General features: G+C 33.6%; 4 long non-coding RNA genes across 4 annotated transcripts in view; 3 read left to right on the top strand and 1 right to left on the bottom strand.

The window, feature by feature from the left end:
- The window catches only part of LOC143242987 (uncharacterized), a 48,256-nt gene extending 47,382 nt beyond the window's left edge, over nt 1–874 (top strand). Inside the window, exons 2-3 of the long non-coding RNA XR_013023543.1 lie at nt 493–580; nt 754–874. This is a non-coding gene — a long non-coding RNA (uncharacterized LOC143242987). The remainder of the gene's footprint in view (nt 1–492; nt 581–753) is intronic.
- The window catches only part of LOC143242837 (uncharacterized), a 186,155-nt gene that overhangs the window by 147,427 nt on the left and 11,304 nt on the right, over nt 1–27,424 (top strand). The gene's annotated exons all lie outside the window — the stretch shown is intronic.
- LOC143243035 (uncharacterized) lies at nt 4,278–6,261 on the bottom strand. Its single transcript, XR_013023792.1, has 3 exons — nt 6,157–6,261; nt 5,627–5,682; nt 4,278–4,383 (listed from the first exon to the last, which is right to left on the bottom strand). It is a non-coding gene; the product is annotated as an uncharacterized LOC143243035 (long non-coding RNA).
- LOC143242539 (uncharacterized) lies at nt 18,242–21,855 on the top strand. Its single transcript, XR_013022891.1, has 2 exons — nt 18,242–18,595; nt 19,428–21,855. It is a non-coding gene; the product is annotated as an uncharacterized LOC143242539 (long non-coding RNA).

Here is a 27,424-nt window from a genome sequence, read left to right on the forward strand (position 1 = left end):
TCTGTTTAAGTGCAACGTTTTAATCACATTCCTCATAATTGATTTATTTTGGAATTCATCACAGAAGATGAGATTAACAAAAATTGATTTTAAATGTAATTTTCACTCTTGTTTTAATCTTATTAAAGTTCTAATTTTAAGGAATGCGAAAAAATGCACAAACACGATTTTTAAAGTTCGTTGTGAATTGAATATTTTAGTGCACACTAAATAACACGCAGTGCTCGTAACTACCAGGCGATGGAATATTTCTATAGTTGCTTCGGGAAAAGAATTTTAAAATTAAACTGAGCCTAAATTAAAAAACAAACACACTAAACCCAAACGAAAAAAAAAAAGCTGAGCTTAAAGTATAAAAACAAACTAAGCCTAAAATACAAAAACAAGAAAAGCTCAATTACTTGGTATAAAAAGATGAAAAATAAGAAAGTAACATATATCCGAATGTGCAATTTACAGAAAACTTACAATTTTTATTGTCTTTACTGCTAGATTATTCAACATTATCTGAACTGTCACACCTTCATACACCGGATACAGCGACCTTATCTACCACTAAAGAAATTGATCTACTGCACGGGTTAGTTATGTATTAGTTTTTATTCTCAGTTTTGGAAACAACGGATAACACACAATTTGGCAACTAATTAAAAATTCTATTTTTTGTTTCGTTTGAAAAGTATTTAAACATTTGACTGAATACAAAAGATCTGTTGATTTTTCTGATTTTTTGTGTCTGTTTGTTTTGTATAGATGTGGATGGTCTGACAAATGAAGTTGGAACCCCACGTCCCTCAGAAGACATCTTTTTTTTCTTTCCATCGCAGTGACCTCTGGTGGGTCTTCAATTATTATCTCATTCTTTCTCTTCCGCTGATTCTTCAACCTCAGGGACATCTGGTCTCTCATTTGGACTCTGTGATCTAACAATGTTGTTGTTGATATTGTTGTATTTATTCTTCTGTTAAATTATTGTAAAAACTAACAAAACATTCCTTAAGAAAATTCAGTGGCTTTTTCGCACCTTTTTCTCCAGTAAAAATTAATCACACACTGCTAGAATGTCATGTTTAATATGGTAAGCTTCATAGGATATCAAGCTGTTGTTGAGACGATTAGCTTAATCCAGTGGTTCTCAACCTGCGGCCCGCAGATCACTTTCCAATGATGACATCCTAATATAACTCAAATAATCAAAAATAAAAAATATGCACTGTATATAACATGTACATGTAGGCTACTCACTGTGGTATGTGTGTGTGTGTGTGCAGATAATAATCTAAACCTTCAAGTAAGATGAATAGCAATTACTTTTAATATCTCTATGATGCTTCGCGTTTGCGATTTGCCTCGGCCTTTGTTTACGCTTTCCTAGCCATTGCCTTGACCCATATGCAATGAAACTTAACTTTGACTCGATACCGCGTCGACAATAGTGACGATATCTCTCCAACGTTTCTACCGCGTCGCCAACAGCAACGAGCTTTCCTCCGATCACGTTCGTTCTGGTTTCACCGCCCATTGCGCCCGCTCCTGCGTGTATTCGCCATGACTCATCTTCTCTCCATTGTTTCCTCTAAGACGCTGATTAGCTGTTCGAGTTCGTGACGCACTATTGTTGTGACCTACTTCTCACTTCTCCCCGTTTGTCGGCTACGGCTGTCGCGAATCTCGTGTTCCGAAGGGCTTGAATTAGGTGAGGTGGTAGTCATAGGAACAATATACAGTGAACGCTAAGGCGTGTCGCTTGAAAATTTGTTATTTGTAAAGACCCCATTAAGATGAACACGCCGCTGTCGAAGAAAGCCCGCACTGTTTCAGACGAGAATCGCCGTTTCAACACCGAGTGGGAATTAGATTTTTCTTCATAGAAAAGAAGGAAGATGTTGTTGTCTTCTGTGCAATAAAATCATAACTGTGATGAAGCGATCTAACTTAGAACGCCACTATCGTTCGCTTCACTCCTCAAGCCTGGATAAATACAAGGAACATGCACGTGAGGCCAAACTCGAATCCCTGAAAAGGAACTATCGAACTCAAACAAACATATTCACAAGAATTGTAAACGAATCACGGGATGTAACTCTGACGTCCTACAAGCTTAGTCATCTGTTGGCAAGTCGCATGAGACCGTACACCGATGGTGAGATCCTGAAACAAGGCATTCTTCTATTCACTGAAAACTGCTGCCCGACTTCAACTCAAAAGGCAACGAAACTGCAGCTGAGCAACGACACAGTGGCCAGACGGGTTGAGTGCATTTCAAACGACCTACGAGAACAATTGATGAGTGAATCAAATAATTTCGTTTGCTATTCGATTGCCCTTGACGGTACGAAAGACATTGCCGACATCGAGCAGCTCGCTTTTTTTTCATTCGCGGAGTTAAGCCTGATTTTACCATCACCGAAGAACTTCTTTCTATTCGCTCTCTTCATGGTTCGACTAAGGGTGCTGAGATCTTCCAACAGATGATGACTGTCCTCAAGGATGCGGAGCTTGATCCAGCGAAGTTAGTCGGCGTAGCAACCGATGGTGCTCCTTCTATGCTTGGCCTCGGTGAGGGGCTGCAAGGTCACATTACAAGATGGCGTCAGGCCGAGGAACTGAAACCTGTTGTATGGCACCACTGTATCGTTCACCAAGAAAACTTAGTTGCAAAATCGCTGAAATTTAAGCATGTTACGGACATAGTTTTCTCGACCGTGAACTGGATCCGTGCGAATGCGCTTAATCATCGCCAGTTTAAGCAGTTTCTTGTTGATATCAACGCAGACTACGGCGACGTCATCATTTTCACGGCAGTGCGCTGGCTGAGCCGATCGTCTGTCATAAAAAGATTCCATGCTTTACTCCCAGAAATACGGACTTTCCTCCAGGAAAAAGGTGAGGATGTTCCTCAGCTCAACGACAATCAGTGGCTTCAAGATCTCGCTTTTTTTGTTGACATAACAGGTCACTTGGCGCATCTTAACCTGCAACTTCAAGGAAAGGATAAAATGTGTCACGAGTTGTTTGCCACTTTACTGCATTTACATCGAAGTTAGAGCTGTGGATATCTCAGCTTCAGCGCGGCAGTACTCTTCATTTTCCGACTTTGGCTGAATTTAGTGCTTCGTCGTTTTCATATACAGAAGTACTTGTGGATCTCAAGGTTGAATTCGATCATCGCTTCAAGGATTTCAAGACATCAATAGAGGAACTGCATTTTTTCTTCGCACCTTTTCAATGCAACCCGAGTGATGCACCCGCACAATACCAGCTAGAGCTGATTGACCTGCAGGCAGATATTTCGCTCAAGACTGCCTTCCATGGAAATTCTCTCATCGATTTTTGGCGACGCATGCCTCAAAAAAACTTTTCCTCAGCTCCTTGAAAATGCTTACCGTCAGGCGTGCATATTCGATCAACATATACTTGCGAGATGGTTTTCTCGAAATTAATTCGCATAAAATCGAAATTCCGCAGTCGTCTTACTGACAGTCACATGACCCAGCTCCTTCAAGAAATATTGGAAACCAATGAATGAATAAAGATTCCACATATAAACATCAAAAACCAATGAATGAAAATAAAGTCAACATAAACACATCAGGAACCTGTGAATGTCAGCAACAGATGAATAAAAGAAACCCCTAAATGGAGACGAAAATAAGAATGAAATAATAGGATCCCATGAATAATAATAAGTACTTATTTATCACAGACATTAAATAAAATTTACTATTCTTGTGAAGTAATTTTAAAATAAAAATAACAGTCAACAACAACAATTAGGCGTTACTGAATAAGAAAGCAAATCTGCCCCCCCCAAAAAAAATAACCATTTCGGTTCATTTAATAACCACTAGGTGATATTCAGTGAACTTATTACTCTTTATTATGCTGCCGAACTCGCTAATTAATGTTTTATTTCCAAATACTTTTAGAAATCTGAAATGTGTTTCGTTATTTGGATACATGAAATATTCTTTATGTCTTTTAACTTTTGATCTGAAAAGTCTCCATCATGAACATAAATATGTACCAATAAATTAACACAATGACGCATAAAGGTTTCCTACCTGTACTGATATTTCTATTTTTAAAGCGGTGCTTTAGATATGTTAACCTAATATATTCTTCCTTTTCTATTTGTAAAGAGAGTAGAATTTCAAAGGAAAAACAACATTATGAGATGTAGATCTATAGTATTTCATCCTTTAATTCACAATAACAATGCTTTATGAGTTTAATTGCACATAAGTTTTTTATGTTTGAATATCAACAAAGGTTACCTTCAATTTCACGATTGTGTAGTTCTTTCAAAGATGCAACTTTTTGAATGTTTTCGTTCTGGACATCTTTGACGGACTGTGCATGGATATTTTTCAAGTCTTCAATCTTCAGGAAAATATGAAATGCAATTCATTTAAACTGCTATCAAGTGTTTTAAGCATAAATAATATATTTTGTTGTTTGTTATTTTAAAACAAGAGATGACGCCACTAAAGTGTTATGGTAACCACCTTTTCTTTTCTAATTTCGCACAAAGCTACACGAGAGTTATCTGCGCTGCTTGTCTCTACTTTAGCACTGTAAGACTGGAGGGAAGACAGCTAGTCTTCACCATCCACCGCCAACTCTTTGGCTACTCTTTACCAACGAATAATGGGAATGGCATTCACATTATAACGCTCCCACGGCTGACAGGGCGAGCGTGTTTGGTGTGACGAGAATTCGAATTCACGACCCTCGGATTACTAGTCGAGAGCCTTAACCACCTGGCCACGCCAGACATAACCAATTTTTGAGACTAAGTTTACAACTTTAGACCGCGGTTCTTTCATTAAGTCAACTTGCTTGGAACTAAAACGATAAAACTAAATAAACTCTCAAATATAAATTAAAATCGAGTCATAATTCATAAGTTCTCTTCTTATTTTGTATCATTATTAGAATATGGTCTAAGAAACAGCTCTTATACCAGGCTAATACTTTAACTGAGACAAAGTTCCTTCTTTATATATCTTAGTGTTTGAAAGTAAAGACGAAATTGCGGTATCCAAAGAAAAACTTTTTTTTGAACAAATTAAATTAAATTTTGAACGATTAAATCATATTACGAAAAAAACAAACCAAATTTCACAAATATGAATTCAATGCAATTAATTAATAATGATTTGGTTTGTTTTGAATTTTGCGCAAAGCTACACGAGAGCTATCTGTGCTAATCATCCCTAATTTAGCAGTGTAAGACAAGAGGGAAGGCAGCTAGTCACCACCGTCCACCGCCAACTCTTGAGCTACTCTTTTACCAACGAATAGTGACATTAACCGAAACATAATAACGCCCACATGGTTGAAAGAGCGAGCATGTTTGGTGTGACGGGAATTAAAACGAAGCACATACAGAAGTTACATCTATCAAACCTACTTCATTAACTTAAGCCTAAATAATCAAGCTCACTTCATTCAATTAAGCCTAAATACTTAAACTTGTGTTCTACAAATGTTTTTAGATTAACATCTGTTGTACTCGACCAGTGAAGTATCAGATGAAAATTTAAGAAAACGAATAAGTTTAAGAATTTCATTATGATTGGTAACGAGAAATCAGTAACTCTGAAAGTGTTATTAAACTCACCTCTTTGTCATACTCAGCTCGTAATTTTCTAAATTCTTCCTGGTGGTTAAAGGCCACTAAAATAAATAATAGTTGTTGCTGTTTACACACATTTTACTTCAACCGAAATAAAGTGCCTTAAAGAACCTGTAATTCCATTTACTGTAAGATATTAAGCTTACAAGATTTGTAGTAACGAAAACAGAAGAAGCAAATAGATCTATACTAACCACAACTAATTCTTGGATAACTCTTTCACCAACGGATAGTGCAATTGATTGTCTCTTTATATCGAACACATAGTGGAAAGCACAAGCATGTTCGATGATTGAGATTTAAACCATGGCTCACAAATTGTGAGTCAGTGGGCAGAATAGAGACAATCCATTGTATGATCTTTGTTTCATTTTGTTAGCTCTAACTCTCCTAAAATATGCTATAAACTCAAAATTAACGGTTAGGTCTGTTATCCATCTAAATGTTCGTAACAGACATTAGGTTTATCTCATACTGAGAATGACTTTAATGTGACAATTTGGAAGAAAACTTACACGTTTCGGTCTCTTCTTTGTGCGTTGCTGTCAGCTTCGAATTCAGTTCTTGTATTTCCTCCGTACGGTTTCGCCTCAGTTGTTCTAATTGAGTTCCGTAATCTCCTAGATAAAAGAACAGTGTCTTTAATAGCTCTATATTTTCAAATTCTTATCGTTTTGCGATTTTTATAATCTAGTCCAGCATTTCGCACAGTGTAGGGCGGTTAGGGTAGTGTCAATAGCGTAAGAATGCAAAATGAAGATTTTTATTATTTATTCATTAATAGAAATAATAAGAAAGAACTACAACAGACAAATTTAATGTACGTGCCTCGTCTCTTAATTCAATCACAAGGGGGTAAGGAAGCACAAGAAACTATATTTATTAAAGCAGATTTGTTTGATTTTGAATTTCGCGCAACGCTACACGAGGGCTTTCTGCGCTAGCCATCCCTAATTTAGCAGTGTAAGACGAGAAAGAAGGCAACTAGTCATCATTACCCACAGCTAAGTCTTGGGCTACTCTTTTACCAACGAATAATGGGATTGACCGTCACATTATAACGCCCCTATGGCTGAAAGGACAAGCATATTTGATATGACGGGGATTTGAACCCGCGATCCTCATATTACGAGTCGAGCGCCCTAACCACCTGTTCATATTACTAGATATACACACACGTCAAACTCTTATCCTATACATTCCGGAAACTAAATTCAGAATCTGTACACTGTGGCGACTAAAATCAAGGTCTCTGTACTTCGGAATGTAAAATCAGAGTACATTAACTCAGACAATTAAAAGATCTGAATTTTTAATATCCGGAAAGATAGAGTATAATAGTATTTGGAACACGTGAATAACATAAATCATGATATAATGGGCGTGAGGTAAGGCATGTCATTGGCGTCTGCAATGGAGGGGTCAAGAAGGGCATTTCCTCCCTGCCATATTAGAAACACAATTCTTTCTTTCTTCATTCAGCATATTTACGTGAGTTTCTATTCAATTCACAATATCACTATACTGATATTTAGAGTGATAAATTTCTGCGGGCGTCTTTGAAGCGGGTGCTTCACTTTCTTAATAATAACTTCTTGCAACGAAAATATTTAACCAACATACTTTGCTGAGCTCTCCATTCCAATAAAGTGCTTGAGTGGGACAACGCATCCAACTGGAAATAAACAACGATTAACAATTAACAAGCATGTAAATTATAAATAATTAAGAAATTATTACAAAAATAATAACACATGTTAAATAATGTCCCACGAATTCAAAAGTGTATAATTCACGGTATCTAATTTTTTTCTTTTTTTATGGGGAGAAGTAATTTCTCGAATAGAACAGGTGAAAAATTTTATTATGCTTTAAGCTAAGTTTTCTAAAATAAAAAACGAATAAACACTTAAATAATAGAAATTATTATTGTTGAATTATATTGCTAGTTTTGTTGCAACTCTTATTTACATCAAATAAAAATGTTACTGTTGGCTACATTCAACGAAACGACGGTTAAGTAACCAGTGTAGAGTTAACAAATAACTTTGACAGTGCTGTTGTTCGTTAGGTGTCAAGATTTACACCACATTATATATACCATATATCATATTCACATGATGCGATATACTGTTTCAGGTGTGTATAAGTGCATAGTTTTGCTACTTAATTTAAAAGTATTCCCTTTAATATTCCTCTTCCAATAGGTGAAGGGTTTATCTATATGCTTTCTTACATACCTCAATCAGTTTATTTGTCGTTTAATTCACAAAATAATTTATGTAGATGTGTATTGGTATAATATTTGTAATATATTATCTTTCTATAAGCCTTATCGTGATACTTTTTAAGTTATGAGCAAAAAACTACTCGGGACGCAAGGGATACGAACACTTTCTGTCGTAACTGGAGTTATGTTGAAAGAGAATAAAATTTATATAATACGTTCAAATATCTTTACAGTAAAGGTAATCAGTTTCTAAATGCTGGTAACTTTACACGTGGTTTGGGGTTCACCACGTTAATATTTGGTAACACACACATGCGAGTGAGACGGCATTACGAGAAGTTACTGAAAATCTTTCCCACCACTGAGAGTCTATTTTAACACCGTATTCACTATATGGGAGGAGAGTTGTATATTATCTTGTTGGAAATTGTATAGTCCCCCCATCCCCCTGGAATAACAGTAGTTATAATCCTTGACTTATTAAATTTGATCACGTTGTTCAACAAGATACGGAAAATGGGAAGCCAACTTCAAAGAAAAGTTTAAATTTTAGCCTCGCCATAATGGCTCATAAAATGTCTTTAAGTTGGTTGTTGTTGTTTTGGAACAGCCATTTTTTTTTTTTTTATTTTGTCTTTATTTCTAGGATCATTAAATAAAATATGTCAAATGATTGACGTAAGATTATCAGAATCTCAATAGCAATATTCTGCAAAGACAAAAATTCATATAATAGTTTTAATTCTCAGTGTAAAAAATTTGAAGCTCTTACTTATTTCACCAACCAGTTAAACATGCAAATCTCTTGTGCTGAGATACAAACGTTAACACTTTTACATTTAAAATGTATTTTTGATAGGTATCTATCTCCTATCACACAAAGCTATCTCAATTACTCTTTGCACTCTAAGCTTTGCTGAAAAATATTTTTGTTATATTTTGATGTCAAAAAATAACTTCTGATGTGGTATTATCTTCACTCTATAAAGGTAAAAGGGTCAGTTAAGAAGCACAGCAGAATAACTAACTATCCAGAATGAACAGATGTACTCTGAGATGAATAAAGCCCATAAATGGGGTACTTCTGGAACAGGTATGTTCTTTACACAGGAAGGTGGGAATGAAAGTAGAATGTGTGAAAATGGAACAACAGGTTCAAGCATTAGTCATGTATAAATAAATGTAAGTGCAATGAACTATATACTTTCTCACCCTCAACAGTACAGATTCTATAACTCATTTGTAACCACAAGATTGTGGATAAGGCATGTAGACCAATATACACACACACACCAACAATCAACTGTAAGTAGAATACCATCATTGTTTGTTCTCTTGTCTTCCTGAGAGACAATCAGTCACACTATGATGGTGTTACAGAACAGTTGCCATCTCTATTTTTTCATTTTGGGGATTTTAACAGACACTCCCCTGTGGAGTAGTACTAATATATACATGAGGGATTGTTCCATTGAAAATATGTTCTCAGATCACAACCTATCTCTCTTCAGTAGTGGTTCTTTTCCCTATTTCCATGCACCTAGTCAGTCTTTTACTGCTGTGGATCCACGTATCTATCTGTTCCCCTTCACTTTTCTTGGAGAGATGACAATGGTAAGTGGTACAGTGAAACTACCCATTGTTTTAAGAGAGAATGGCTGTGGTCAGTGCCCTCTTACTTAAGTGCCATGGTGGAAGTTGGACCAGATTGACTGACTTTTTTACCACTCTTTAGGAACTTGGTCCTGCAGTCCTCAGTCTTCCATCTGTTAACAACTGCATGGAGGCAGTAAGTAATTGCATAATTCAAGCAGCTGCCAGTATGCCAACTGTATAACATTTCAAAAAAGTTATTTTCTCATTCTTTAGTAAGAAGAGATATCATCCAATTTTCACAACATCAGTAATTGTAAAAAACATTACAATGTATCTAAGAATGGTTTTGTAATAGTACTGACATCATTGTTGTTTAATGAAAGGAGAGATCAAAAGAAATCTGTATGTATGTCATATCGAAAGAAATAATAGTGTCTGTAACTATTTGTTAACAACAGCTTAGCATTCTTATGTTAGTTCCTGTTAAACTATGTTGAAGCATACTAAATAACCCTATCCATCTGTTAACAGGATTAAAAAATTATATATTTCTATATCAGTTCCTGTTGAACAAGTCAGAAATTGTGTTATCATCAAGATTAAAAGTGATGTAACATTAACAGTTGCCTGTTGAAAAGTCTAGGAATATGTTAAACAGTTTCTTTCAAGGTTAAACATTGGTTCATGTTATACAATCTTGGAGTTAAACAGCTGATACCAAAACTAAACGTTAATTATTTTCAACAAAATTCATACATAGTAAACAGCTGGTTCAAAACCTAAACAAACATGAGACACACAGTTGCCACCACTTCTAAGCATTGCTTCCTGTTGAACACAAGTAACACATATTAAAAGCTGTTACCAAGATTTGTTAATTTCTTCTATACTCTGTGTTGAATTTCTTTAAACAGAGAGTGAGATCGTCATTGAATGGTTTGTAAAAGATGATCTCATTTTGTTTTTTCTCAGTCTCTTAAATATACAGATCTTTTTTAGGCATCATTACTGGCATTTCCAGATCTACATTTGCTGCTAACGTACATTACAAATGCACTGAGAGCTCTTTCTATTTACATTTTAATTATTTCTATCTTTCTTGGTACAAACACTACCTTTAAGGGTCAATTCCTACATTTGATTTGTACAAACACTACCTTTCAGGGTCAATTCCTACATTTGAGATGTCTATACTCTGACATTACAAACGACATTACTCGTTATTTCTACACATCAGAATTATCCCAACAACACCAATAAAAAGGCTAAACTTGCCACATTCTTCATTGCAAGTTTATTTAAATTTATAAGATTTAAATTGGAAAACGGTCAGCAAAGTATAGTGATGTGTTTTTAAACTATTTTGATACACCAATTGCTTCCACAAATTCCAAATAAACTTTATCATAAACCTAATTTTGTTGGTGAACAATGAAATATTAGATATAACTGCATGTGTGTGAAAGTCAGCACCTGTGTGTGTAATCTTATAGAAGAAAGTACATTTGTTTTATTCATGACATTTACTTTTCTCATAACGTTTTCAAATGCATTTGGGAACACAAACTCATCCACATAAGAAAAAGCCTCGAATTAAGACAAATAATATTTACGTTTTGAAATTTCTCTGATCATCTTTTCAGGTGAAATTAAGAGCATGGTCATTTCTATACACAATTAGAAAAAAATCGTTTCCATAAATCTAAAATGCAGAGATTATATAATTAATCTGAGAGTTACCAATGGGGGTCATCAAATCCATTAGTTGCAAAAAGTTGGGTACACTGTAAACCAAACATCTGAGTAAACTGAGGGTTCAGTACATTATAAACAAAAATTTAGAGTATAAAGAGGGTTGAGTACACTTTACTAAGATAATTCTGAATAATTACTTTACACAACTGTCTTACAATAGAAACTTTTCCAATAGGAACTGTGTTTGACCATCAGACATTATTTGACTGTAACAATATTGTGATGTATCAACCTCTCGATATTAAGATCATTGTTTTATTCTAGTTAGAGATCATCCATTATTGTTAGAGTCTAACATATAAAATTAATAACTAGTACTCACATTCTGTACAGATCCCGGCCTAGCATAATTGTAAAATCCCTCTACGGGCCAAGTCTCATCCACCTTTGCTTTTGAAGCTCGGTGCTTGTTTCTGAATAAAGAAATCACATCAGACCAAAAATTTATTATCTAAGGTTTTTAACATCGTGTTTGTCTAAAAATTCTTCATATACTTAGGTTGGTGTGAGGGGGGGAGAAAATTTAACAATACACTTTCGTATACTCAGACAAATTGCATAGCTTAATATCAGTTCACTAAGGTCTTTTTAAGATTGTTTCTAATATAAAGCTGTAATTCTCTCTCTTGAATTGTCTCCCAGTAGCACAGTGGCATGTCTTGGAATTCATAACACGAGAAACCGGATTTTCGATTGCCGTAATGACCATGGTGAGCTTTATGCCTAATTCCAAAACAAACAGTCTTGAACTGAAAGTGTCCATTCTGTGTGCTGTATTTTTGTGTGTATTTAACATTGTTAAAATGTCTATTAGAATAAGAACAAGTATGTCATCATATACTGTATAAACATTTCAGAATTATTTAACTTACTGTTGATAACTTAGCAGAAATGAACATTTTTATAAACTACCTGAAGTAGCACAGCCTCACCATTCGAATATTAAAATTAGTCAAGGTATTATATCATTCAGGTTTCGTCATTCTTCGTATGTTAGTAACAGCTGATTTAGATATGTTATATATATATTGCTTATGCAGTATGCGATTGTTATTTAGGTTGAATGCAAACTTCAGAAGATACTTTCGAAGATTTTTTTGTAAATAGAAACTGTTTTCTTATATATTTAATCATCCTTCCTCACTTTTTTTGTATTACAATGGATTGTCAGGTTCATGGGACTGAATACTCTGTAGTTGGTGATGAATTTGAACAATAAATGGACATAACAAAATTCAATCATTTTAAGAATAATATATTCCAAACAAGTCAAATGAATGTAAACCCACACATATGACAAAACTTGGTTCAATGTTGTGTATCACAATTGTTTATAAAGCTTCAAATAATACTCATTTCCTCTGAAGCATTCGTGCACGCTCGTTTAATAACTTCAGAATCCAACTGACAAGGCCTAACATGCACAGATGATTACGGTGCATGACTTGCAGTCTGACAGTTGCGAGTTCAAATCACCATCCTACCAAACATGCTTGTCCTTTCAGTTGTAGAGAGCATCATAAAGTCGTGGTCAATCCTACTAAGCATTGGATAAAATAATAGACCGAGAACTTAGAAACTGAAATAAGACTTCTTTTGTTCACTTGGAATTCGTCAAACCACTGTAATGTCAAAAATATGTTGTTTCAAAAGTAATCATTTATAAAATTATGTTAACTAAACAACACAATAGTTGTGCTTGTACTCAACAGTAAAGCCAATATACCATCAGGGGGGGGAAGTTGTCATTCAATAGTATTCTTCAACTCACCAAACACGTTAAGGGCTTGACTGTCACTCTTATAACAAGCCCATACCTTAAAGTTGAAAAATAATCTGTGGCTTCAATGTAGCATTGTTTCTAGAAGGTTCCTAGGTTAATTTATGAATAAAAGTATCTTTAACAGTTTTCAAAAAACGTATCTCCCTAACGGATTAATTCTAGTCTCTCCCGATCTACATGCCTGAAATTAAATCACCCATAATTATGATTTCATTAACTCTTTCAGCAGGGGTTCGATCACGGAGATTGACCTTATAACCATTTCGTTCTGCTTATAGTGTTCATGCTATAATTTTTTATTTATTATGTATATGTTCACGAAAGTTTGCACATTAACAGTAAATATTACAAGACTTACGTACTCAAAAGTTTTACTATTCTTAAGTGTTTTCCTATAGCAAAGCCACATCGAGCTATCCGCTGAGCCTACCGAAAGGAATCGAATCCCTAGTTTTAGCGTTGTATACCGTAAACTTGCCGCTGTACCAATGGGAGACTTATAAAACTGACCTTCACAAAATGTTCGGTCTTGGCTGTGTTTTCGTAGATCAACATTTTTTATTACTGTTTACAAATAAGTTCTTAAACTGTTGTTTTTTTAAACATAGAACAGTAAATAAAAAGGGTGTGAGGCTAGTTTAGAAAAGTCAGCATTAATTAAGACAAGAAAGAAGCCCAGAAAGAGGTAACCCGTATCGAAATGGAAAGTAAACATCTCGAGGCTGAACAGAACTATATGAAAGCCAGAAAATAAATAGGGCAAAAGAAATAAATTTTAGACTCAACTTCAGTTGACAAAGGCAAAATGAGAACTCTGAATTTAGTCGGCATATTAAGATACCACAATTTCATGAAAATTAAGCTGATAAATATTTAGAACATTTGGAGAAAGTTGCTTAAATCATGGACTGGCCTAGCGATAAATGGCCATTATTGCTGCAGTGTTTTCACTGGTAAAACAGACAGCCAGATGTGGCTTTGCTATAAGAAAACGCACACACACACAAGGAGCTCTCTTTCTGGAAGATTGCACAGATTATGATAATACTAAAGCAGTTATCCTCTAAGTATATGACCTAGTTCCAGAATCTTATCGCCAAAAGTTTCGAGGTTACTTCAATCTTGATGGTCAAACACATATGCAATTCGCCCATGAAAAAGAGGTTTATTTTGATAAGTGTTGTAATTCTATGCATATTGACACTAGTTTTGATAAATTAAGTTAATTATGCATAATTTAGAAATTTAAATGCTGTACAAGTTACGATGTCAAAACTTATTTCCACAAAAATAAAGTTAATGACATTACATGAAAGCAGCTGCTCTTTCCAATGAGTAAACTTTAACTCATGAAACCACTTTTCATAAAAAGAAAGTTCTGCCAGCTAAGCAGAAACCTGTACTCCTAAAGTTGAGGATACTATTAAAAATGCAGTTCCTGTAGTACGAAATCTTCTAGCAGATTGGACAAAAACTTAAGGGCTAACGTAGTTAGGGAGGAATTCAAACTTTTTGTGGCTGTTGGTTCTGTAATTTCATAAACGACACTGCTAATCTCCTACCCGTACGTATTTTACGTGGTACTAGAGCGACTCAACTACAATTGTTAGAGAGCATATTAACTTTAGGTTCGAGTCCTGCCATTGCTGGTCTATCGTCACTCAGGATATTGAAGGTAGCTTTGATAATGTTCCTCTTCATAACATTTATTTAACATCAGACCTAGTTTCGAGTTGTGGGTGTAGTGAGACCTACTATGCCAATTAATAGTATGTCATTATTGTTTGGAAACGATTTGGCCAGGGGAAAATTTGTTAACAAACCCAAGATGGTTAGTGAGCCTGTTCCAACTTTTGAAAAACACCTAGATCGTATGATTATTAATTATGTTATGACAATAAGATAACATTTGTGTCTGAGCACATTCACGTGCTGTGTAAATTTAGTCTCATACGGTTGTTTGTATTAACTGTCGAGATATTTGAAACTGTACAATGTTTTAACAGTGCATTGTATTTTATGTGTGTGTATATATATATATATACATATATCAGCAAAAATTGTCTGACGTCAATTTTAAAATGTCTTAGGAATGAGGTACAACTGATTTATCGTTGTACGTTTACTTTAATGCCTACGCTTGTTTCACCAGTTTTCTTTTTGCTCGTGACGTATAATTTAATAGACTGTAACAAATTCTCACTAAATTTCTTTGTCCTTTATTATGATAAATAGAAACCCAAATGGATTTAATCCCCTTGCTGTTGTCTAGCTCATATTTTGCATATTATGTCATTCCTCTGCCTCTTTTGTACTATATTCCTATTAAATAGCCTGTAATCCTATATTTCAAAGATTTTGTGTCATCAAAACCATACATGTTTAACCATTTCTCAGTTGTCTCATTATGTCAAATTTTCCTCCATGCACTGCTATAGTAATTATTTCACTTTTTATACGTCCACCATTATGGCTACTTCTACAGAGATGCCAACCATTACGATTTGAGCGTAATCATTACGATTTTGGTGTATACATTACAACTATACTCTCATACAAACAAATATTACGACTTGTTGCAACTCCCAAATTATTATATATTATATAGACCTATATAAAAAAGTGATAAATTGTTCCGACAGGGCTTGAAAGGGGTGAAAAGAAAATTTCTAGTGAGATACAAATAAATTTTGACAATAAATAAAAGACATAGTCCAAATGGCTAATTGCGATAATCATGTTTGTGCTGGAAATAATAAAAAAATATTTGTATGTCCGACGTCTACCAATAGTTTGAGAGCGGTGCTTCTTCATACTGGAAACGTGGAGGAATCCATAGTTACGTCATCAGTGCTTGTCAGCCAATCAGCGCTCGCGTAGATGAGTATTTCTCGTTTGTTGTTATAACTCCCAAGCATCCAGAGACATTCTCATGAAAGCAAAGGCTGCAACAGCTTCAAAACTATTACAATAAGTGTCATAAAAATGATATAAACTAGTCCTTAAAGAGAGGCTTTTTCTGCTTACTGTTTGTGCATGTTAAATGTTGTTTTACCAGTGATGTCGAGAAAACCCACTTGTAGAGAAATATATATGCAAAAACGGCTCGTTTGGGTTGAGAAAATAATTTACATAGAAGAGCGAACAACGTTTCGACATTCTTCGGTCATCGTCAGGTTCGCTCTTCTATGTAAAATATTTTCTCAACCCAAACGAGCCATTTTTGCAAATATATTGTTTTACCAGTGTTTGTTACTCTGAACTAAATAAAATACATAATTTCAAAAGAATTTTTTTAATTTATTTACTAAATACAAAAAAAAAACACAGTCACAAATGAGCAATCTATAGCAACAATAAATAATAACAGTTATAATAATAATATAATAATAAACAGCTTAGAAACATTGGTCAGGCCTCGTGGCTACAAATGATAAAGGGCTCTGTCTACAATCATTACGCTAAGTCATTTGAAATAGTTGGTATCTCTGCTCTATTCTCATTTCTAATGCGAAACGTTTCTCTGCCTCAATTTCTTTTTGCACTTAGTTTAACTTAGCACTGACCCCTGTCTCGTACACTTGCACCGCAAAAACTTTATCTCTGCTAACCCCTTTATATCGCCTGTTCTGCCAGTTATATCCTTCACCTGTTTCCCTAGGTGCCAAAATCTGATTCTTTTCTTCTTATTTACCCACGTCTTGTCAAGGAACCACCTATAACTATAGCCTCCTCAAGTTTATCATCCACTTCATTTTCTATATTTTTTGTTTTCCTTACCTCCAAATGTCGACCTGACATGACCAGGTAGTTTGGGCACTTGACTCGTTATCTGAGGGTCACGGGTTCGAATCCCGGTCACACCAAACATGTTCGCCCTTTCATTCGTCGGTGTGTTATAATGTGACGATTAATCTCACTATTGGTTGGTAAAAGAGTAGCCCAAGAGTTGACGTTGGATGTTAATGACTGGCTGCTATCCCTCTTGTCTAACGCTGCAAAATTGGAGACGGCTAGCGCAGATAACCCTCATGTAACTTTCAGCGAAATTCAAAACAAACCAAACTCTCCAAATACAAGTAATCGTGGTCTGCTGAAGTTCAAATTTCTTGCTCAATAGAAGAGACTCATTACAATTAAATTTATTACTTTTAGTTCTAATAATGAATCATTAAAATACAATAGTTTGAATAAACTAGTTTAAAGATCACGATAAGTTATCACGTTTAATGATTTACCAGCGGTGCACCCCGCTAGTACAGCGGTATGTCTACGGATTTACAACGCTAAAATCAGGGGTTCAATTGCCCGCGGTGGACTCAGCAGATAGTTCAATGTTCAACACACACACCTTTACCAGCGAGTTGGAATATACCTAAGCCTAAAGCACGGTTGCTGCTGCAGCCTCTGTTTGTCAACTCTTCTGCATAAACACATTTTCTGGGACTTTGAGAAAAATATTATTTTTTTATCTACTGGGAATATTGCGCTGTTATACACGATAACTTGTATAACTTTCTCTCCTTCTAGGGCATTCGCCTCTGGCAAAAAAAAACTTTCAGAGAAGTTGTACGATACATTAACCCTTATTTTTTGACTGTTAAGAAAGTTGGAAAGTCATTACTGAGATTAAAGTTATCATATTAAATTAGAGCCAATTCTAAACATTAATTGGAAAAGATATTTTTAAACAATGAGATACGGTGCTTAAAAGTACAACCTACTTTACTCTCTTTCCAAATCTAAAGATATTGATAAATTTTCTGCCGAAATTCCCTGCCATGATTCTTTTCTAAATTTATTTAAATGAAACTTGTTCCTTAGCGACACGTGTGTTCTACTTTTGACGTAATTACGTATAGGCGGTGTTTCTATTGGATACTGTGACAAACCAACGTTGTTTTAAATTAGGTGATGATTGTTTGTACTGCGATCTAAATTAATTTTCACATACAAAAAAAAGTTAGATATAATGATAATAAAATCTAGGAATCTTTAGTTCCACCTAATTTTTCAAGCAAAAACCATTTCTTTCAAGTTATTTCTGTAAAATATACACGATTGGAATGTCACTAAACTATAACAAGTAGAAGAATTTTTTTTTTAATATCGCGCAAAGCTACTCGAGGGCTATCTGCGCTAGCCGTTGCTATTTTTCAAGTCTTCAACCTTCAGAAACGTATGAAATGTAATTCATTTCAACTTCTATTGGTTGTTTTTTAATCATAAATAATATATTTTGTTGTTTGTATTTTAAAACAGCAGATGACGCTTCTAAAGTTTTATGGTAACCATAATTTCGCACAAAGCTACACGAAGGCTATTTGTGCTAGCCGTCCTTAATTTAGCAGTGTAAGACAAGAGGGAAGGCAGCTTGTGATCACCATACACCGCCAACTCTCGGACTACTCTTTTATCAACGAATAGTATGATTGACCGTCACATATAACGCCCCCAAAGCTGAAAGGGCGAGCATGTTTAGCGCGACGGGGATGGGAACCCGCGACCTTCAGATTACGAGTCGCACGTCTTAACACGCTTGGCCATGCCGGGCCAGATTTGAGAAGCAAACTTATTCCTGACATGAGTGGTGATAAAGTACTTTACACTCTGCAAAATAAATAATTGTTGTTTTAATGTTTCTAAAAGTGTGATACTAAACTGAAAACAGTTGTAACTGAATAATTGTTTCTTTAACAAAATTATCATTTTTCTCATAAAAATAAATATTTTCATGTAATGTGGCATAAGAAGTTGAGAAAATGAAAGTGTTATTTATCTGCATAATCAGTTTTGTTTTCATTCTGAACTGTTCGGTCAGTCTCCTTAGGGCCATTTTCTAATTCCTTATGTTGTACACTTGGCCTCAAGTCTGATTTCTTTCGGAAAAATATATTTAGGTTTATATTCTATTTATTAACGTATAAAACATCTTTGATGTAAGTTTATTGTGTAGCTTAGAATGTAGAAACTTAAACGTTTTGAAACTGATTGAAAGCTGAGAATAATGGCATTATTTTCTTTCATAACCATGGATATCTTGTGAGGTTTAGTCTCTCATATGTCTATCGCTGTACATATGGTGTAATAACTGTGGATTTCATATCTGGCTCAATTTATAGATTATTCTAACTGAAGATTAATGTGAGTGTTTACTTCTATATTTACATGGAGATCTAGTCTTTCAAGCTTTGTTTTTAGTGGAAGTGGAGAGATAGTTGATATCAGAATGGTAGCCATAGAGTTACACATATGTACAGCTGGCCATAAGAAAAGTTTTAGTAAACTTCTTTGGTGTGTCAGCTATATATAAAGTTACTTTATTTAACTATGTTTCAGTAGGTCTGTTTGTTTTTGGAAAAAAGAGAAATGAAATTGAGTGACATTACTGATTTAAATTACTTGTTCTTGTATGAATTCAGTCAGAAAACATCTTTACTGATGAAAGCCCTCAGCACATAAAGAAAACATTTCAAGTTTTATCATTCTTGGAGATATTAATACAAGAACAATGTTATCTATTATGATGATCTGTCCAGTTGAATTGAACTATGTCCATTGTTAAATAGGTTTACCGTGTTCTGTGAGAAACAGTCAACGCGCAGGAGGTATCGTATGACGGGAGTCGACCGTCGTACAAGTGCGTATCTGGTTAAGAGTGATTACTCTAGAGAGATATAAGTTTACTATGTATCTATTATTCACATGCTAAAGTAATATTAAAATATATTAGTGTTTTTCATAATCTGTTGTATGTATAAAATTTACATATGTGACATTACAATGACAAAAAATGTAAAGTTCTCGACCTTTCTGGAAAAAACACATCACATGATGTTGTTTCAGAGGTATATTTATTAGTTTTGATGGTAAAGCATCCATTAACTAAGGCAGTGCCCCCAGCTCGGACAGCAGTAAGTCTTCGTCTTTACAACACTAAAATCGGGGGTTTTATTCCTCTCAGAAGATACAGCAGATAGCCCAGCGTGGCTTTGCTTTAAAAAAACACATACACCTCACACATACCAAAGCAGTAGCAGAAGAAATAGAAAGAATGATTTGCTCTGTGTCTCCATTATATTATTTGCTGTCATGCATACCAATAAAAATTTTGTTATTCTGTCATAAGAATTTGCATTCAAAGGCTACAAGAAGCTGACATGACTTGTAGTAGCTTGTTCACACTGCAACCACTGGGCCAGTGTATGTTTGCTGTCATGTGTACCAATAAAAGTTTTATTCTTCTGCCATAAGAATTTGCTTACAGAGGCTACAAGAAGCTGAAGTGATTTACAGTAGCTTGTATTTTTTTTTTTATGAATGAAGCAGTTAAGGTATGTATTATTTACAGGGAAACAATTAATGTGGTTTTAATAAACATTTCCAAAAGTGTAGGTGACAGTAGCAGTTAGGATGCAGTTGATTATGTACTAATGCAAAATTAAGCATTTTAATGTATTTTTTTATTAATGAGGTTATAAGTAATTGCAACAACAAATATAACATTTTAATCTGTATGTATTGTATCTCTTCATTTGAAAAAGTGTGTGTGTGGAAGAAACTACATTTATCAAAGGGGAGATGTGGACAACAACACTTCAGGAAGTGCTAGTCTAGAGTTTTATTTCTTTGTTATGTCTACACATCTAAATGTTAAATGAGAATCTCTTTTTCATAGAAGTGTAAGGAAAGTGAAATCACAATATAACTAGTTGTAATTTGAGAGAAAAAAGTAGTTTGAAGTTCCTGGATTGGGTCTTCAGTAACATAATTATGAAGTGTCTGTTTCTTTTGCCAAGAAAGTGATCAGTTTAAACACATTGCTGGAAGAAATTTGTTTCTATCTATATTTCAGCTTAGATAACTTCTTTTGTTACAAACAAACTGGATTAACATCCTTGTGCCTACAAACTGATAATTTTGCTTTTTTAGTAACAAGTGAAATTTCAATTATAATATTTTTGTCTGTTCATTTGCAGGTTTTTTCTTTTAATAGTTGGTTGATATTACATTAACAATTATTCGTGGAGAACAGAAAAGGCTGAAAGATTTTAGTGTTGCAGTGGTCTCACACAATAAAACTTGAGTTTGAAGATTTATATGTAAATTAGATGGCCTACATATCAGTCAGTCTGCAAAACTTACTAAATTCTGTAGCAATATTGAAAATGAAAGTTAAACATGAAAAACTATTGATCCATGTTTTAGAACTTGTTTTACACTCAACAAATTTATTTTTAGTTCCTTGAAATCAGTGATATGATTTCATATTATAATATCACTCTTTATCATGCTAATACTTACATTGACTTTTCATGTGAAAGAAGCCATTTTATTTTGATCTTTAATTTTTACTTTTAAATATTTGCTAGAACATGTCTTTATAAATAAAAGTTATAGGCAGTGGACCAGTCAATTTTGTAACTATCTATGGTAAACTTAATGATTAATGTTATGAAGTATTTTCTTTAATTAAAACTTGGATATTCTTCACAAGTATAAAATATAAAACATTGCCTGAGGAAGTATCTCAAGTCTTAATTAGTTACAGCATGCCTGTTTCACTTTGAGGTAAGTTTTGTGTAACTTTGTTGATGTGATAAAGAGATCATCATATCAAAGTAGTGAAATATAAAATTATAGCAGTCTGATGAGCAACGTTACAGTAATTACTCAACCATGAAGTTATAGTAAATGTTTAGTCTGTACAAAGTGACCTGTATTGGCTGTATTTGTGTAAACTAGTATTTTGTAAAATAGTCACAACTGAGTTATAAGTTATAAAATGTTCTTAAATTTAATTTATCTTAAAATACAGAACAGTAAATAAAGAAGTAGAGTAAACAATAATATTTTCTAGTTTTGAACTTTTTTACTCATTTGGGGCTTGGCTCAGTACTGAATATCAAGTCTCACAAAATTTTACAGTAAGATGTGAAACAAAATAATAATCTTTTAGATTTAGCATGTGTACATTTCAAAATAACAAAAGGTCATAAATTACTATATCAGTACCTTAGAATTGCACTATAATTTATAAAACTCTGTAACTTAGCTCTGTTTGAGTCATATTCAAAAGTAAGTGTACATAAGCAAGTGCTTCCAAAAATGTCAAGAGGTAGGTAGGGGCACTGAGACTAATTCAGTAAATGCAGCAAGCAGAAAAGATGGGAGATTCAATTTTCCATATTATAACTTCTCAATATCAGTAATTTGAGCTCCTAACTCATAAGAAACTATAGTCTTTGGTATTTGGACATCACAAACTCTAATTTGAGCATATCATATGATGCATAAAAACTAATATTTAGAAATTGTTTTTTTTTCAATATTTACTTATAAATTAGAAATTTAACTGATTACTAAAAATTTGAATTATAATTTCCAATTTAAAACCAAACTCGTTTAGAAATTCGAGCAAAGCATTACGAGGGCTGTTTGTGCAAGACTTCCCTAATTTAGCAATGTAAGACTAGAGGGAAGGCAGTTAGTCATCACCACCCACCACCAACTCTAGGGCTTCTTTTTTATCAGTGAATGATGGGATTGACCATCACATTTAACATCCCCACAGTTGAAAGGGCCAGCATGTTTGTTGTGACGAGGATTCAATCCCTCAACGCACGGGTTGCAAGTTGAGTGTCTTAACCACCTGATTTGAAATTAGTGTTTTGAAGGAAATATTTGATGAAAAATTTTGTTGTAAGTAAATTTTTTTTTATCCAGCTTCTGTCATTGAGTCATAGAAATTGAAATGAATGTTATGATATTATGCCATTCAGTGGACATGTAGTATCAGAATATGTATTTTCACCACCTCTGTTTCAAAAGGGGTATGTAAAAAAAACGTTTTTTATGTAACCATTTTTTAAATGGTACAAAAGTTATTTTATCCATACCATGAAATTCCATTGTAATTGATCATTTTTATTAAGTAAACTATATCTGGTCTAAAAAACAAAAGCTTTTAAACATCACCCTTTCTTCATAAACTATAACAACAACAACATAAGTTTAATTGTGAATACACTTTGCACTGAGAAATTGTGCAGGACAAACTGTGAACATTTGACTGGTTAAGCTGATTTCTCCCAGCCAGTTCACTTGGCTGTGGTTTTGCTAGATAGTAGACATGGGGATAGTGGGAATCTCCTTAATCCATTCATGCACGTCACTAATCAGATGACGAGACATTTGGCTAATCATTGAAATTAAATTTTTAAGTAACCATGGTTTATTCTCTTCAGAAAGCACACTAGCTGAGCTAGCACTCAGCTTATTAAACTAAGCCTCAGATTGGCCTTAATGTGTGGTATTCAAGTACAGTAATTCACACAGTTATAAGTAGCTGCAAAATACAAATCCCTAAATGTTTTGCACAGAATTATTTCAAACATGAACAGTAAGAAATCCCACCTAATATTGTGCAATCACCAAAATAATCATTACTCAAACATTAAAACTAAGTCTCCATCCAACTACTGTCTTATAGGTTTCTTTGGACTACAACAGGCTCATGGAGAATTGAACAAGGAGATGTGTAGATAGAGATGAAATCAATAACTTTAATACATATTCCACACTGTTAATTCTAACCCTGAACCAAGTGCACTGTACTACAGTCCATTTCATAGTGAGGAAGTACTAATTATTGTAATGATTTAAAAGAGCCTCGCTTCAGGATGACATGACAATAAAAATACAAGTGTTACAGCACAATAGATACAGCTCATAACGTTTGCCTATAATAAAAGATCAGTATTCATGTGAGACTTGCATCTGATTTACATAGATACTTAAACTGCATTGAAAAACAGAAAATCTAACATACTAAATAAAATGAACAAAAAGATTAAAAAATGTGAAGTGTTAAAACTATGAATTAAAACCAATTTATGAAAATCAATTAAAATTTATCATACATCTGGAATGGCTGCTGCAGACTTACTACATGCAGTGAAATATTAAACTACTTATGTACGACCAAACTGCTCCCAAAAATAATTTTCTGATCATGACTTCATCAGTGACTAAAACAGTAAAAACCACTATTTGTGTGAACCTCAACAGACACAATTACAATGTTAGTCATAAACTGGATTCTTTTCATAAATCTTTAAATCATTATGATGCACAAGCACACAGAAATGAACTGAAAACTCCTGAGGATGAAATATGTGGTATTAATGAAATAACTTTGTTGAAGACCAGTATTTTGTAGAATACAATCATATTTCAGTTGTAATACAGTACATTTTATGTATATTTATATACATACATATTATTACTGTCTACAAGTAAATCTTGAAATATCAATTACTTCTCATAGATTACAGAAAAACAGTGATCTCTCCTTCTCAATGAATGTGTACTGACTTTTCACAGTTTGCTAAGCCTTGTCACATTTTACAACTGAAGTATGTAAAATATTTTTCTTGTTTTATATGCACATTGATATAAAGAACATCATAGGTTATATTTAAGTACCACAGATTTCTAGTGTAATTAATCATTCTTATTAATTAAACTGTATTTATGTCTAAAAATATTTTTTCAAACATCATTCATCTAACCTGTCCTTGTGAGTCTACAATAACAAAAAAATGGATCTACTCATGAAGACACTTTTCAAAACCTAAAATACCACGTAGGAAAAATTCTGAGCTTTCAATTGGTTATAAACATTTCATAGAAATAGAACAAAGTAAAAAATGTGTAAACAATCATTTCCAAAAACCAAAGAAATGTACAGAATGAACTTTTTTGATTTTCTAAATATAGTAATATTTCAGAAAATAGATAAGAAAGGAGGTTTTTTATTTCATATTCTAGCTTGTCAAAATTTGGTAATTTAAATTTCTATTTGTTAAAAAGTATAAAATTTGCCTTTGGACATCAGAAATATAATTTAAACCAAAGAAGCCTTTGGTATAGTGCATGACAAACAAAAATTGATATTTAGGAACTGGTTTAAATATTTATTTTTTAATTAATTAATTATTGTGTACTATTACATTTGAATTACAATCTACAATCTGCTACCACATGTATTCACATATATTCATAAAATAATTGATCAATAAAATTTTGAATGCAAATCTACAAATGTGATAACACCCTCTGACCCCTACACATAGTAATAGAGTTAAGAATGTGTAGAATGAAACAAATACAATTACTAGTATAAAATAATAAATAACATTCAAGCCACCAGAAGCAATACTTAAAGATTATATATGCTATTACACTCTTGTAACATGCATTTTGAAAGTACAGTCTTTGTATACTGTATGGTTTATGGAAAACATGCATGAAAGAGTGGTGTGATTTGGACATGAAAGCTTTCTAATAGCATCTTTTGCAAGGGCAACAATGCTGCAAACACACAAAACTTGGTTTTGGTAAATACCAACAAAATCATGTCAACAATAAAGAAGGGTACATATTTTCATTGCAGCAGTAACTTGGTTGTTCAACATCATAATACTATTGTATTAATTTACCACATATAGGTGTGTGAATTTCTACACATTACATGTGGCATTTAGAGCATAATGAAAGCTGATCACTAAGATGTTACTGACTAGTCATAGCATATCATTAGTTGAAATATATCATGCAGACTCTCCCTTCAGTGTTACACAAAGAGGGATATCTAAGAATGGGTTAACATTCAAAGAGTCATATCCATAGTTTCATGAAATAGTTGTATTGTACTTTATACTTCCTTCTATATATGAAACTTTATTGTTGTAAGATGTAGAAGCTACTTCTCTGAATACTTGTAATCTGATTTGGTGAGTGATCAACTGAAGAGAGGGAATAGATATGGTCAGATTTATTTTGGAAAAGTCAGGATTTGCCACAAAGATATATTTGTAATTTTTTTGTTGAAAATGCTAAATGCTTGTGTTTTAGTTATTTACATGGAGGAAACTTTAGGGCAAGTAGTTCTTGATGCAAAAGAATGTTTTTGTCATTCCAAAAATATCAAGAGACCGGCTTATCAAAATTTCCATAAACAATACGTTCATAGAATTTCTCATTAATTTGTCACTTTTCACCAACAGATGTAAAAGGTTGCAAAGATCATGTGTTACTTATTAGATAAAATACTTGGCTATACAAGCAACAGACCATTTTAACTGAGAAGATATTCACCAACTGTCCCATTTATTAATAGAAGTTGGAATTTTTTTGTGTGTGTGATTTATTTTTCTCCAAAATCTGATGTTTCAAACAAGACAGGTTTTCTAAATTCCTTAAAGCTGCTATAAATCATTTATGAATGTATTTTTTAGCCCATTTCAAGCCCACCACCACTTCTCCATAGTGTACTCTTCTGTCAAAACTATATAGAATCCTGGCTAATAATTAAATACCCATTATGTCATTTAGGTGTAAATATCCAGTGTACCTTTGAAAGATTGTAAATGTCAATACACTAGATCCAAAAGTTAACACCAAAGGTAAACAACACGAATAACCTGAAGTCAACTTGTATATCTAATGAATATAAAGTTTTTAATGTTATGACAGTATCAGTCTGAGGCATGCTCATTGTAGTTTTGAAAACTGATTTTAAAAAATTAAATACAAGAAGAAGATTTTCAAACATATGTCATACAAATATCTTTGGTAGCATATATGTAAAGTTCAATTAAAAGTTGTTGCTTATAATTATAAATACTGTACCAAATATAGTTTTGTTTCTGGAATATGTTAAATACTTTTTCCTTTCATAATAACTTGCAGCGAAGTCCACATATTGTGAAGACTGGAATTGTACAGCCTGATCCAGTGTCAAATTTACAAGTCATATTGATGTAAGAATGTTGTTATGAATTAGGAAGAAACAAACCTTTTGCTTATATCAAATTGTTATTTTGTTTGCCACAATGAACATTTTTTATTATAATATTTGTTATAAAAACTGAGAAAAATGAATGAAAGGAACATTGATATCAAACAGATATGCATTCATATTCATCCTGATACTTTTGTGAAATCTTCATCTTTTAGTCACAAAACTATGTGTTATGATCTTATATATTCCAAGTTCAACTCACAGTCTGGAGTAGTGGGTTTGAATTCTTGTTCAACCAAAAATGCTTGTTCTTTCAGCTTTGGGACATTATAATATTATAATCTTTTTGGTGGGAATACAGTTTCCATTAAATACTTTAAAGTAGAAAGCAAATAAATAGAAACCACCCCTAATATTTCTACCAATTATACCTTCAACCTTTCAAAATAAAAGATATTAATTTGAAATATACACCCTACTGTGATATTTGTGTATGATCTTTGATGATTATTCATGGCAACTAACTAGATTGACATCACTGTTTGGATTTTGACTGATAGATGGGATATTCTGAACACATTTCAGTGCTGTTCCATTATGGCAGTAAGTTGG

This window comes from Tachypleus tridentatus, unplaced genomic scaffold, assembly GCF_004210375.1.
Source record: "Tachypleus tridentatus isolate NWPU-2018 unplaced genomic scaffold, ASM421037v1 Hic_cluster_2, whole genome shotgun sequence".
Lineage (NCBI taxonomy): Eukaryota > Metazoa > Arthropoda > Merostomata > Xiphosura > Limulidae > Tachypleus > Tachypleus tridentatus.